Below are 15,271 nucleotides of genomic sequence, written 5' to 3'. Positions count from 1 at the left end.
TTGGAAGATCTGGGATCTTTTCATGTAACGTACCTGACTGAGTGTAAACTAAGTCAAGGTACTGCGCTTGAGCAATTACTTGCTCTTCAGTAACTACTCCAGCCTTAGCAACATCTTCAGTAATCTTTGGTAATAATGATTTAACAAACCATTTAGCTAAGATTTGGTCCGGGATAAAAACTTTCACTAACCGTCGTCGACGTCTCCATTCATGTATATGATCGGAAATATAAGTGGAGGTCGATTGTTTTAATGAAGTTAATAGCTCTGTGCCGTTATCGTATCTGACCGGCAACTGAAAATGAGTTAGGAACGAGGTAGCTAACTGACTAAAATTGTAAAAAGAGGCTCGTGGTAACTCAATGTACCACTTGGCCGCGAGACCAATGAGCATACACTGGAAAGGACGTAAGCAGATCGAATCATCCGAGATGGAATTTGAAGCACACCAGAGGTGGTAACTCATCACATGATTGGACGGATCCTCTCCAGACTTACCTTCGAACTTGGGTATATCACTGGGCAACTTATTTGGCATTAGCGGCGAGAACGAAAGATATTGTATTGGATCGTTCGTTAGGCGCGTCAAGTCTGGTAAATCCAAAGTTGCGATAAACGGTAATTGCCGATTAGGATCCCTAAAACTTTGGGTCACAAGACCAGTCCCAGGAGGAGGATATCCAGGATAACTTGGAACAGGAATCGCATTCGGGATATTATATCCTCCTGGAAAACCAGGATTAACGGGACCGTACTGGGGTTGCTGAGGTTGTTGATAAGTATACCCAGGATACGGTTGATACTGGTAAACCGGCTGTTGGACAGTAGGCCCGTATTGGTACTGTCCCTGGTACGGTTGATAAGTGAATTGTGGTTGACTAGTGACAACCATACTTAAACCAGGTTGTCCTGCAGGCATCTGAACCGTAGTTTGAATCATAGATCCAGACAATGGTAAAGATGTCTGAGGAGTAGTTGCAGAGACAGTAGAAACCGGAGCTGTTGATACTCCAGAAGCAAGTGTGGTGGAAGGAGCAGGTGTTGCGGTAGTTGCAACAGCCGTTGTTTGAGATGGAGTACTAGGTGCGATTGGCGGCTGAGTAACTACTGAAGTTACAGAAGTTTGAATATTAGACTGGACTGGTTGTTGGGATGGACCAGCAACTAAAGGTTGTCCAGCTTGAGATGACAACTGTATACTTGGCTGCAATACCTGTTGAACTTGCGATGGATCCCACACTATGTTCATTCTGGGGTATTGACCCATGACAGGTTGAGGATATTGAGATCCATAACCGGATTGAGGATAGGATTGATAACTGAAAGGCACAGTTCCCGTACCTTGAACATATGACTGACCTTGAGGTGGTTGATAACCTTGACTCAAGTATTGGCCTTGAGGTTGATAACCTTGAGGTAAATACTGATACTGGGGTTAATCTTGACCTTGAGGTTGATACCCTTGAGGTAAATACTGATACTGAGGTTGACCCTGGGGTACATATTGAGGCTGGGGTTGACCTTGAGGAATGTATTGTACTATGGGTACATACTGTCCTTGAAGTTGTCCCCCAGACGCAATTTGTGTACCTTGAGGTTGCCCCCCAGGCGTTAATTGAGGCTGCCTCCCAGGCGGTAATTGGCCACCTTGAGGTTGAGAACCGGGAACTGAACCTGACATCATGTAAATGTCCCCTACACCCAACGGTTTATTACCATTGTTTCCAGCTAATAACCCATGTTCAATGGGTTGAGGAGATGCTCCCGCAAAGGTACCAGAAAGTGACTGATACCCGGAGGGAACAGAAGGACCGCCGTACAAGAAAGATTCAGGAGATTGAGTGAACACGGACGACTGACTAGACATACTGACAGGAGTATAAATACCTCCAGGTGGAAAAGGAGTTCGAGGTGGAGAAAAACTTATCCCTGAGTTGTCTAAATAATTGGTTAACGAAAGGTACCAAGTAGTACTTCTAGGAGGACTGTAAAAGATAGATTCACGCTCCCTTAGATCAATAGTAGGTTGATCTTCAAGGATAGATACGCCTAATTCTTCCTCTGGAGCAAGTTCTTCAATAGCTATCAAACAAGCAGGAAGATTTTCGGTGATGACTCTTTCTACCCTAGGTGAATCTGGTGCACTAGAAGTTGGAGTAACAGGTTCAAATACTTCAGGTTCTTTGCCTATATCACTAGTAGATGAAAAACTACCAGCAAGCTCGGAAACTGCAACTACTTCAGGATTATAACCTGTTTCTAGACCTTGGTAATCTGGATGGACTACCAACGACGATTTTCCTTCTTCAGGTGAACCTACTTTACTGCCACTAGGAGTTAAAAGGACCTTTAAACCTTCGTAATGACTCGGGACCTCTTCAGGAGGTTCGCCCCGTAATCTACGTGACTTCCTCAACAAATCGGCCACGGTAATAATCTCAGGAGACTTGCCCCGAAGTCTACGGGACTGTCTCGGTAATTCAGCCACAGTTAAAAACTTTTAACTACTGCACACGCAAACAAAGTAAAATCTCAAAGCAAACTACCTAAAGTCTCTAAAGAACCAAACAAATTTGAATCACATGCCTAAAGAATCTAGGGTGTCAAACCATGCACAAACAGTAGCCTTTCGGACCGAAAACACTAGTTGGAGATGAAACCCAACATCGCCGAATTCAGTACAGAAGTGGTGGGCGGAACAGTTACCCCGACAACCTACTTAATGAATAGACCGGCACAAGTTCCTCCACTTTAACCGTCTCGAGTGAAGTGAACCCCCCGGAAAATCCAAGTGAGTCTAGCTGACGTCTGCTCCAGGTACAGTGGGATCTTCCCTCCACCGTCACCTCGGTAGAATCCTAAAGATAATGGTCACTAAGGTTACCAACAACAACAAATGCACCTGGGGGAACAGTCTACACTCCGACAACACGCAAGGGAAGAGTATCAAGCTCAATCCCCTTGCCGGCTCCTTGACAATAATCCAAGGTTTATCGACAAGTGACCCCTGGCTCCTCGACAATGGTTAATCCGAGGTTTACCGTTTGTAATACGTGCGTGTCTGGCGTCGTTCCCAACGAGGGAGGATTGATCCCCTCACTGGTTCGGACACGAGCTCGTGCTTCTCCTTTAAGAGGAGCTTTCCCAGAGTACAAATGAAACAATTGGATTTATCCTACCACAAGATGAGCTACTTGTTTGGTTTTGCTGTCTTGGAGAGTTAATTACTCTCCTACTCCAAGACACTAGCCTGATTTATATTGGTGTTTCAGAGCCCTAGTAAATAAAAGTTACTAAGTTGATTTTACTTTAAGCGTTAATTTTATGGCTTTTTTAAGACAAAGGGTAGTGGAGATGAAACTGATGGTGTGTAGACTCGACCGAAATCCACTAAAAAGATGCACTTAGGATGATTTACACTAATTTTTCCTTTTTCAATGAATTTCCTAGCTAAGAGAGTTGGAGAATGCAATTTTGAAATAAAGACAACTTTCTTAGCAATGAAAAACAAAGAAAAAAACTCTTTATATTTTCAAAACATACGACACATGACCACTATTCACTTCACAAAAATTCCTCTTTCTTTCAAAGACACAAATGCTACCAAAGAAAACTTTCCTTCAAAAGATATTTTTGTATTTTTTCCTAATTAATAAAGCATGTAAAACTTACTTTAACAAAAATCAAAGTTAAAAAAGTTATGGCAATCAAATCAACTCAATTTCACTCAAAAGAAAATCTAAGACAAATAAATATAAAAGTAAATCTAACGAGTCAAAAGCTTACTAAAGATGATTCCTAGATGTTTTACTCAGTCAAAATGTAACTAAGGACTAGTTAATGCAGAACCAAAAACTAGCCAAAAACAAAAATCGAAATCTTTTTGTTCTTTTCTCAAGAATAAAATTCAAAGTTCAAACAACAAACTTTTTTGAGATTTGCAAAAGAGAAGACACAAAGGTAGGTCTCTCACAAGGGTGATTTCTATGGCAGGCCCGACTCCTAAGAGGACTGAACAAAACCAAGGAGATCCAAAGTTTGACAACCTCTAACGCCAAAGTCACTATAGGACCAGTTAAAAATCAAACCCTAAGGCAAAATCCCTATGAATTTCACTAAAACCCTCGACACTGACGAAACAAGCTTAGGTAAAGATTTATGGCAGAAAACTAGTGGATCTGGGCAGAAAAACAAATTAAAAACAAAAAGTAAAAGGTAAAAAAGAAGGAAAATGAAATTTTCTTAGTTTTGACAGGGGTACACAGGCGACCTGTTTACACAGGTGCGGGTACGCTCTGTGCACAAAGCGACAGTGCGTACAGGTACGCACTGTGCTCAATTCAGAGGCTGCGTACTTCTAGCAAAACAAAGAAAAACTAAAATCTAATTTAACCCTAAGCTAGCCCACCCAAATACACAGTCAGACAACCAAAAACCAGAAAACAAATAACTTTTCTCAGATCAAAAGTTCATACAAAGGAAAAAACATTCACATTAATGGAGTCCCCAGCGGAGTCGCCATTTTGTCATGCGGAAAGAGTCGTTAGTGCGGACACAACCGACCTCCCTAGAAGCAAAAGCTTTCTAGTGACAAACAAGACAAATAAAGCTACCTTTCTCTAAACATGCATTGCAAATACAAGTAATCAGGGGATCTTTAACATACCTTTAGTCCAACGCTTTGTAGTAGTCCAGCCTCGCCAATCCAGATGAGCTCCTCCTTCTCTTCGAAACCTTCATTCACTAACAAGCCAAAAGATTAAATAGCACCTGATAAACTCATAAAACAGTACATGTCTATCATATAGACCAAGGAGTATATGAAACAAACCATGAATAACAATATGTTGAGAAAAATAAGTTCATTTGCATTAAGAGGTAACAAAAGGAACCATTACAACATGAGCCTTGGTGTTGTGCTAGTCCCTCCTAGGGTCTAGCAAGAGTTTTCCTTTACTTTGATCAGCTCACCCACTCTCAAATAAGGCTAGGAAACGATGGGAATCTCTCCTCTCAAGCTTTACAAGGGAGTCCTAATTCCAGCAGCATCTACCCTTAGGAATGTTCAGCTTTCAACTTTCCTCCCTTTGGCCCAATGCCTGTATTTATAGTGCTCTAGAGGAAGTTATTCAGGTCCACCATCAATGGGATAAGCCCCTCTTTGGATGGGATAGCTCCCCTCTTGATGGGATAAGTTCCTCTTTGGTAGGGATACATGAACCATCTGGAGGCGCTTCATACACGTCAAACAAGCTTCTAGAAGGCTCTAAAAATGACCACAAGTAACGTTTTTGGAGTGAAACTTGCGGCTTTTGACCTTTACAGGAGTACGCACCCATTGCTTTACATACACAGCGTACAATTACGAAGGTATTGTGAACTTGGAGTGCGTACATGCAGGTAAGGCTAAGAGAAACTGCGTACCCAGAGATATATAGATTTTTAATGACTTTCTTTCTTGGAGTTTGACATGGAGAGCAGAGGTATGAGGCTTGCCAAGGAGGATAGTATGACAGTTGATGGAGCCATACTAACTGCAAATAGTCATGGTGACAAATTTTAGTGTAACACCTATCCTAACTATATACATGAAAATGACTAGGTATAGTCATATTTCCAATGTAACCACTCTCCCATTTTAATTCTTGCATATATGTACAGTTCAAACATTAGTAATAGGAACACAAATCTAATTAAAGTAAGAATGCTAAATATGAAAACAGAATGTACAATTATTGTTAGCAACTTATTTAAAATCTCCTTCTTTTGAAATGCCCTTTCCAACTAGATTTCAATTGGATCATAGAAATCTAAATGGATTTCCATTAATGATTGAAAGAGATTAAAATGAGAAGATAACATGCCAGATTGTGGATATGATATTTTAGATTCACAGGCCTGAAAAAAATTGTTAGTGTTGTGTAAGTGATAAATTATTAACAATCTTCCATGAAGGAAAACTTCCAAATATTTTTCAAATGAGTTAATTAAAAATGGATGGAAATTTGTTAGATACAATGGAATATTATTAATTGAATTAGATTGTTGGTTAGATTGTAAAAATACACTCTCTAGTTCATATTTCTTTCGAGAAGATAGAAGCTTTTGATAAAAAATTAACATCGATTGAAATTGAAAAATTGATAGCTTTTGATGTTTATGATTATAATATGAAACTTCAATTTCCCAATAGGGAAATGCATCAATTGAGTGTTTGATACTGCAATTTTCAATATGCCAGTGTAAAGTATCAAAAATTTGAAAAATAAAATCAGAAGTTAAATCCGATTTTAAATGAAATATGTGAGGAAACAAAAATAAAATAAAGTCACTATTGGTACAACTAACGTTACAACACAATTGAGATTATTTTGAAATAATTTATTTTTCACAAGGATTGGCCAGAGTAATGCAATTTGAATGATTTCCAATTCTAACTTGTGAATTAGAAAGAGAGTCAAGACCATTAATAGGAATGAGAGTTTGATCATGGTATGAATCATAAATTGCAATGATTTCTTGGATGTCGAAATCATGAAGATAATTTGCTGCTTGAGAATGAGGGTTAGTTGGAATAATTTATGAATTAAAGTGTTATTCATCCTCATATGTGTTTTGAATTTTCTCATGAGGATCGACTTGAGATGAATACATATCAACATTTTAATTGTCAGAGTAATTATCATAAATGAATTCACGATATTTATTAGAATTCCCTTTGATCTCATCCAATATATGAAAACAAGAAGAAATATAAAGTACATGTTTATTAATACCAAAAGAATGATCAATTATTGTTTCTCTATCTTGATATAAATAATTGGCATTTCATTTAGAATAGCCTCTATATTTTTTGAAATATCTTTAATACCAAGAGGGGAAAAATTACCATTAGTAAAAATATTAGGATAAAGGGAAAAATGAGAATCAGAAATAATGAACTTAAAAGCTTCTTTGTTTGAGAACTCTTACGCATTCTGTTCATTATAAATTTTAGATTCTAGATCATTTCTTTGTGTACTCATGCTTTCTTGAAGAAGATTGCTTTTCTCCTCTAAATTTGGCATTTTCTCATCATCAAAGAACCTAGAAATTTGTACAATAGTTTGTGTGTTATTGGTTACTTGATTGCTTCTTATACTTGTTGATTTGCAATCTGATTTTCTGAAACCATTGTTGAGTAATTTTTAGATTTCAAGGCATCTCTTTCTCAAAAATTGTTGTTGTTGTCTTCTTGCATTTGGATAAAATTATTTTCCAAAGTTTGTTAGACCACTTCATCATAATTTATTTGCACATTCATATTGGAATTTTCATTTATGTTGGAAGGGGATTGAAAAAAGCTTGAATTAATTTCATATAGATTATGAATGGGAGGAAGAGAAAAAATATGTTCAAACCAATCTAATGATTCTTCATCTGAAGGTTTATCTTCGACTTTAAATTTTAAACAATTCAAATGAAATCGAATATCAAAATCTCTAACAGACTCATTTTCAAACCTTTGTAGATATTCAATTTCATCACATACATGTTCATAGCCATAGCCATCAAATTTACAAATGAAAATTGTAACAAATTGATCCTAGCTATGAATTGAGGCATCTGAAAGAGTTCTACACCAGTTTTTGGCTTTTGCCGCGAATGTGAGTGTAAAAATCCTGCATAAAATGCCTTCATCAATTCCTTGAAAATCATAATTTGAAAACGTTTGAATAAATTGAAAGGTATGATTAAAAGCAGAAGAATTTCTCTTACCATGAAACTTTACCTGAGACAAGAGTCTTACCACTTCAGGTGGAGTATTGGAAGATACATGTCCATGGATACAACTCCAAATTGGAAGTTTAAGAGGAGCCATCATGATTAAATAAAATGTTAAAATTAAAAAGACTCCAATAGACAACAAGTTTCAGGCCCTCCTTCTAGCACCAAAATGTTGAAGCCTCGAAAATTGTTTCAACAACATGAGGGATGACTACCCAGTCCAAACCTTAAAGCAACTCTTTTTTCGTTTGGAATGGTGGTTCCAACTGGTTCAACTAGGTCCAGTTACCTTCTCTCAATCTCCAATGGCTTTAAAATATAACTTTCATTCACCAATGGAGAAGACACATAAGATCAACCCTCTTGCTGGTCATGCAAGAAATTGATCCTTAAGTTGATTTGGGGCTCAGCCAAGCCACAACACAAGTTTGCCTATTTAAGAAGAGGACTTAAAAGAATCTAGAAATTAATCTAAATAAAAACTTATTTTAAGAAGCAAGCAAAATGAACTAACTTAATACTATCTCAATTAAGCAGATATAGATCTAACCCAATTAAGAGCAAGATATTTTTAAATAATTGGGACTTAAATATGTCGGTTTATAATAAATATCAAGTTAATGAAGTAGTTCAGTTAATTGACATTATGAATACTAAAATACATCCTATTGAGACCTCTTAACTGAAATAATCAATCAACAACGCTCAGGAAGAAGTTTGCAAAATGATATTGATCATTTAATCAGTAACTTGAGTAATTAAATAATAATATGCAGAAGAAGTTCACAATATATCACTATTCAATAAATCAGTTTTATAAGATAGATTTCTGAGTAAATAGTTACTTAGAAATCAAAATTCAACCCATAAGAGTAGAGATAAATAATAACATAAAATAGAGACAAATTACCCATACCGACAAAAGTGAAAAAATATGAAAGTAAATTGACACATTTCTGTCATTATAAAATGAAACCAGCATTTAAAATAATAGCATTATAAATACCAATTTATTGAATCCAGTCTCTAACAGTCTTTTACAGTGCCTGAGCTTCAGCTTTCAAAACCAGAGCTACAATAGTGCAAAATCTGTTCATTATAAATAACTCAGATTGTAAAAGAAAAACCTCAATAACCTCTAGATCTGAGATTCCTCTCCTCCCACCTACAACTCTAAATCTGTATTACAGAAGTGCTTTTAGAATTCCAGGATTGCAAAGAAGAGAAGCCCTTATTAAATTTTGCAATATGCTATTTATAATATTTGCAAAGGAATTCTTAACAAGAAATTTTGTTGAAGAAAAGATTTTCTCAATCAATTTTCATCTGCTAAAATTTTCATTCTTTAATTACTGGAACATTCTCATTGATTGAGATCTTGTTCTCTTCATCTTTTCAACTTTTTTCCTACAGAAACAAATCAAAACAAAATTAAAATACTAAATCTGAAATTAAAATAAATATAATTTATTTCAATTAAATAAATAACTGAAAATAAAATTTTAGCTTTCTATTGATACCTGTAATGATTTAATTGGCCAAGGATATTATTGATGAATGGATTTGCATTCAGAAGAGACTTGGACAAATGAAAATGCAGAGAATAAAACTAAGAAAATTGATTTTGTTTAAAAATTCAGAGCTTGACATTCTGTCTACTTTTAGACCCAATAAATGATCAAATTTGTTAGTGAAACCTCCTCATAAATGTTCCGCTTTTCTTTATCTTTCCAATGAACCATCATTGGCCTCATTTGGCCAAGTAAAACTCAATTTGTGAGTCTCCAAAGTTGATGATTCAAAATTGCCAAAATTCTGGAATTTCTGTCGCTGGGCTAAAAAATCAGAATTTTTTAATTAAATTCTAATCTTAAATTAAATTTTAATTATCTAATAATTAATTCTAATCTAACTATAAACTAAATTAATTATTTACAAACTAATTAATAATTAATATTAATCTAATCAACTGAAATATACAATTAAATTAAATTAAATTAAATTAATCATATATTATATTGATTAACTTAATTAATTCAAAATTTAATATTAAATATTTAAATTAATGTTAAATTAATCTAACATATCATATTAATTCATTCGTGTGAATGAATTCAAATTTCAAAATCGAATTCCAAACTCTATCATAAGACATTGTTTTTTCCTTTTTCAACTTATCGTAATCGCAAGAATAAATGTATCGGGTTTTTAAAACTAATTCATTATGTCATATTTGCGATGCGATGTGATGGACCCGATATTTTATTAAAATAAAATTTATATATTTTATTTGGGATCCAAAATAATTGTGAATTGTTGATATTATGGGATATATATTGAAGTAATGTGGGGCCTATTTATAGTTGGATTTCCTGTTATAAACTACAGCCATTCTTGGTAATTAATAATCCTAAAAATGAACTACAATTTAGCTTAGTTATTTAGCAAGATCATTAGAGAAAAATTAAAAAATTAATAAAGATTCATTTTTACAATAAATGCATTTTTTAACTAAATTAACTATAAAAACGAAATTTTGTACATTTGATGCATTTTTTTTTTTAACACAGGAGACACAAATGATCAAACTTCAAAGGTATACCATGTATAACTGGTTGATCAAATGGAGCGAAACAAGTATCGTTGGAAAGCCCGTGAAAAATCAGATTGAATGAAACAATCAAAATGGAAATCCGATAAGAATGAAAAATAACAAAATTGCGAGATAATTAACTTAATAAAAATCATAGAAGGTGTTTAGCCAAAAAATTAATAGAAAGAATCCCCATTATTGAAGTACATAAATAAAAAAAAATGGGGAGTTTGTGTTTTACCACAACACCTCAACACATCATAAAGCATATCACTCTACATTATAAATTTCGACTTCATGCTTTAGGGGGGAAACTGTTAACGGTCTATATGGGCACATCACTCCCGACATTTAGATCAGTACAATTACGGCTCATCAAACCCTAATTCAGTTGTTACATGCCCTAAACAAGACATCAAATTGAATGCTTTCATCCATGGAAGTTTCCTATCTTGAAACCATGTTGAAATGACCCCCTGGGACACCAGCGCAACCTTGGTTAGGGGTAACAGCATTGCAGAGTAGGTAGGCCCATTTAGGCCTGCACTACAGTGCACTTAGGCCCACTTTGACCTGCAATGGTGTTGGGTCTCTGTTTTGTCCTATTTTTTTATCTATTTCTCTCATGTTGTCGATTGTCTAAATGATTATTTTTAAGAGTGTTTGATACTTCTTTGTTTTAACAAGATTAAAATAGCATTAATGTGAGTTTAACTAAAGCTTGTATGTTGTAGGATTAAAGTTGGTTTTATTATACTTTGGGATGTGCCTGCACCATTGCACTTACCTGCCTGCACCATGCATTGGGATTCTTGCACTAGTTATAGAAGGCTTCTTCCACTATGAAGGATTCATGAACTACATTCACATTCATGCACTATGAGTCCAATGATTGTGTGTTGCTGCTCTTAATTTCTTCACCAGAACATCCTTCATTTTATTGAAGTTTCTTTTATCATGGTGATGAAGTGAATTGGGCAGTAATATGTCTACGTATTGTTATTTTGAAACAAGTGACAGTTATGTGGGATGGAAGTCTGGCTGTAGCTGGAAATAATCATGGAACATGCTATGTTTGGATTTTGATGCATGGAACATAGACAATGACGAACTTTGAGCCATTGCATGAGCTTCAAGCACATAATTCATACATTTTTTGATGGAGCTTTCCTTGTTACTGATTCATCTCCAAGACCATGTGGGTAAAGTAAGATCAGAGGCTCAATTCCATGGGCATTATCGAGCCTAATATTTATATTCAAGGAACAACATTTGGCTCTGCTCAACTTCGCCTTGTGGGTTTTATACGACTTATTGGGACAATCCACATTATATGAATCAATAGAAGTTTTAAGGTGATGTAGCCAGAGCATAACGGAAAAGGGCACAAGACATATGTTGACAAGGGGCCCGACCTCCACTTATTTTTAACAAAGATGTTGAAGTTGTATGGGATGGTTGTGTTCACTCTGAGTGAGAAAACTCCTTCCTAGATGTGATCGATAGAGATCATCAGCTCATCAATTGACCCTGAAAAATCTAAAGACCTGTCTTGGCTCGGAAGGGATCTGTGCAGAGTTCAACAAAGAAATGGCATCTGCATCAAACGCTACAATGATCTGAACTTGGACTCAGAGCTCATATTGCTCATCCCTCTCTTACAGAACCTTAGTGAAGTGGAGGACGTCTTCCCAGTGGTTTTGGCTAAATTCCACCTTGATAATCGCCCTGCCACTAGTGCAAATGATATGGAGATCGGAGTTATGGTGATCGCTCTAGATTCTATACTCGATAGTCCGAGTAAATACGAATCTAATCGAATGAATTATGTGATGATGAATACCTGTGAGCATCTCACGCAAGGAGAAAATTGCTCAGTCAAATTGCACCTTCCAGCAACAGCTATTCCAGGAAAAGAGGAACGATTCACCAAAATCGTTCCCTCTTTCGACACTCGGTTTCAAACTTATTCTTAATTTGGCAAATTGTTAATAATCTTCCATATTTTAGATGGTCAAATTAAAAGGCCGAGTTTGTAATTCGATACTATATAATAGATTTCCTGGAGCAGCAAGAAATTAACTTGGGAATTAGTTAATTAATTATACAATGATCCATCTAGGAACAGTGCGCGAGAGAGGAAGGCGCGAAAGGGAAGAGGAGTTGTCCCAATGTAGCCTCACACAATTCATCAGTTGTGGATCGCTCCTCTTGTCTTGATGGAGTTGAGTGATGTCTGGATAATGTAAACACTGTTTTCAGTAATCAATTGAAGCAATTTCCCAGCATGTTCTGTTTAATTATCTATTGCATCCAATGACTTTGATTTCTATGTGAACCAGGCACTCAAAGAGGGTGTGATCTGGTTGGGTCGGTTGCCAGACTAGCCCGACACTACTCTCATCTTTTAAGCTAGATAACATTTTGATTCTTGTTTGTTTTCTTCGTGAATTTGATTTATTTACAGTTTCTTTCTACCTTCAATTAATGTCATTCAATGTGCTACAACATTTTCCTTTCAGCTCTAAACTTCATTGATCTGTTGCATTAAGAAATTATTCATATCCTTGAGATTTTTTCTTACACTTGGGATATTCCTCCAATAGTTCTTATTTGCAAGATTGCTAATGCGTTGATAAATTGTAATTGATTTATATTCTAGAACATGAAAACGATGTGAGTGATTATGGTTTTGAGGTACTGACATATTTATTTAAAAATTCTTACAAAAAAACCATATGTTACTTGTATTCCGTGGAGCCAATATTAATGAGAAGAAATTTCGAACAATAATATTTACTTTCCTCTAACTTCTGGAGAGTTCTCCATGATTTATTTTCACGACAAGGAAGGCGAGAAATTCATATTAATCTAATTTCTTTCATGAGTTCATTTACACAGTAAATTTCCTTGTTATGTTGTTGATGCTTTCAAGTTAACTTTACACTGAATTAGTACAGGTAGAACTAGTGCAAGTAGAATGGTTTCAAATTGCTTCCAGCATTTATAGTATTTTTGTTATTATGTCGGCACTACTTTATTTCTAGTTCAGTTTTCCCTTATGTTCGCTTGTAATTAGAATTTTATTTCACATTGATTGCTTTTATTTCCCGTACGATTTTGATTTCCTGGATTGATGTTTTATTGAATTCTCTTTAGTGCAGGATTTCATTTATTAATGAGATTAATATGCAAGATAGACTAGCATTTGTTTTGCAGGTTTCTAGGGGCTTTCTCTAGCATTTCTAGTGTTGTGTCTCGAAGTTCACAAACTTTCTGGATTGACAAATTAAATGTTGGTACATTTATAAGCCCTATGCTACACCCAACATTTTGGTGTCGTTGCTGAGGAGGTTCTTAGGGGATTGACCTTTGTAACCTGCTACAGTTTGGTTTTCTCTTCTTTTTTTTTTGTAAATTTTATTTACTTTGAATTTGTTTCTTTCCTGCATTCTTTCTAAGTTTTTTTTTTCATTTCTTGGGTTCTGTAAGAACGCCCCCTTTATTTATTCAACCACGTGCTAACAATATATACCAACTAGCTTGTAAAGATAAAGAAATGGTATTTCGTGGAATTTTTTTATGAATAATTTTGAGGATAATATTAATCATTCAATGCACCTATTTCACTGATTAGTTTTCAAGAACATTCAAGGAATAAGTCTCAAAGTAGTACATGGAGAACCTCTTTTAGTTTGGTATTAAATGTAAAACATTGTTACTTTTGAATTTCCTATCAAAGATCTAGGAGTGGCTCAAATGCATAATATTCCCCCATCTTCACTACCAAAATTTCATGGTTTGGATAATGAAGACCCAGATACATTCTTAGTTGAGTTTGAAGTAATCTGTAGAGGATATGGTTATTGTACTAATTCTCAAAGGTTTCAAGTGTTTCTTCTTACACTTAAAGGATTAGCTCGTTGATGGTTCATGAGCCTTGGTGGGAACTGCATTCAAACATGGGAAGACATGAAGAACGTACTCTTGGAGAAATATCAAGACTATTGCCAGGCCAGTGAAGATATTTTTGGAATAAAACCAAGGGAAAATGAAAGCTTGGAGGATTATGTGGAGTGATTTAGATACAACATCTAAAAATCAAACATAAGAATTTGGTAAAAGATACCTTGAAAACACTCCTACTCAAAGGAATCAAAGATGAATTTTTAGAACCTTTAAATATGATAGGAGAAGGTGATGTTTTTCACTTACCATATGATGATGTTTGTTTTATGCATTAGTTATTCAAGAGGAATCTCCAAGATTGGTAAGAATTCTAGAGAACTTTCTTCTCAATTTTTGGAATCTACTACAAAAATAGGAGCCACAAAATCTTTTCTAAATTTACAATTAGTGATTTGTCGGAAGAATGGAAGCAGTGTAAGTAGGATCATCCAAAAAATTACTTCCCATCACTATTGGGGTTTCAACAGGTATTTAAGGAATCAAGTAAGGAAATAAATTGACCGCTAGGGATAACTCAAAACTCATCATCATTTAATACTTGGAGTAATATTGATTTTCCACAACAGGTTCCTCAACACATCTACAACCCCACAGTTCCATTGCAGACTTATAATCCTCTTTTTATTCAATGCCCCACCATATTCCCACAATGGACCTCTCCCTGGAGCCAGATATTCCCGCAGCCTGAAGGATGGTTTGAAGCCTCCTATCTAGGTAAATTACCCATGAAAATTCCATTACCTGAGGCACAACAGTTGTAGTTCATGTGCAATATACCACCAGGTTATCCCTCTCTATGGTCCCAACTATTGTGCAACCAAAACCTAATTTCAACAATCAAGTTTCACATCAATTTAAAACACCTATTTTTCTTACTCGCTCCCCTATCAAATGTAATGACATATCTTTTAGAGAGGGGAGAGGATTGAATCTACAAACTTC

The sequence above is a fragment of the Pinus tabuliformis genome, chromosome 6, assembly GCF_031772625.1.
Source record: "Pinus tabuliformis cultivar Carrire ecotype Pingquan chromosome 6, CPIR1, whole genome shotgun sequence".
NCBI lineage: Eukaryota > Viridiplantae > Streptophyta > Pinopsida > Pinales > Pinaceae > Pinus > Pinus tabuliformis.
This window is presented reverse-complemented; position numbering follows the sequence as displayed.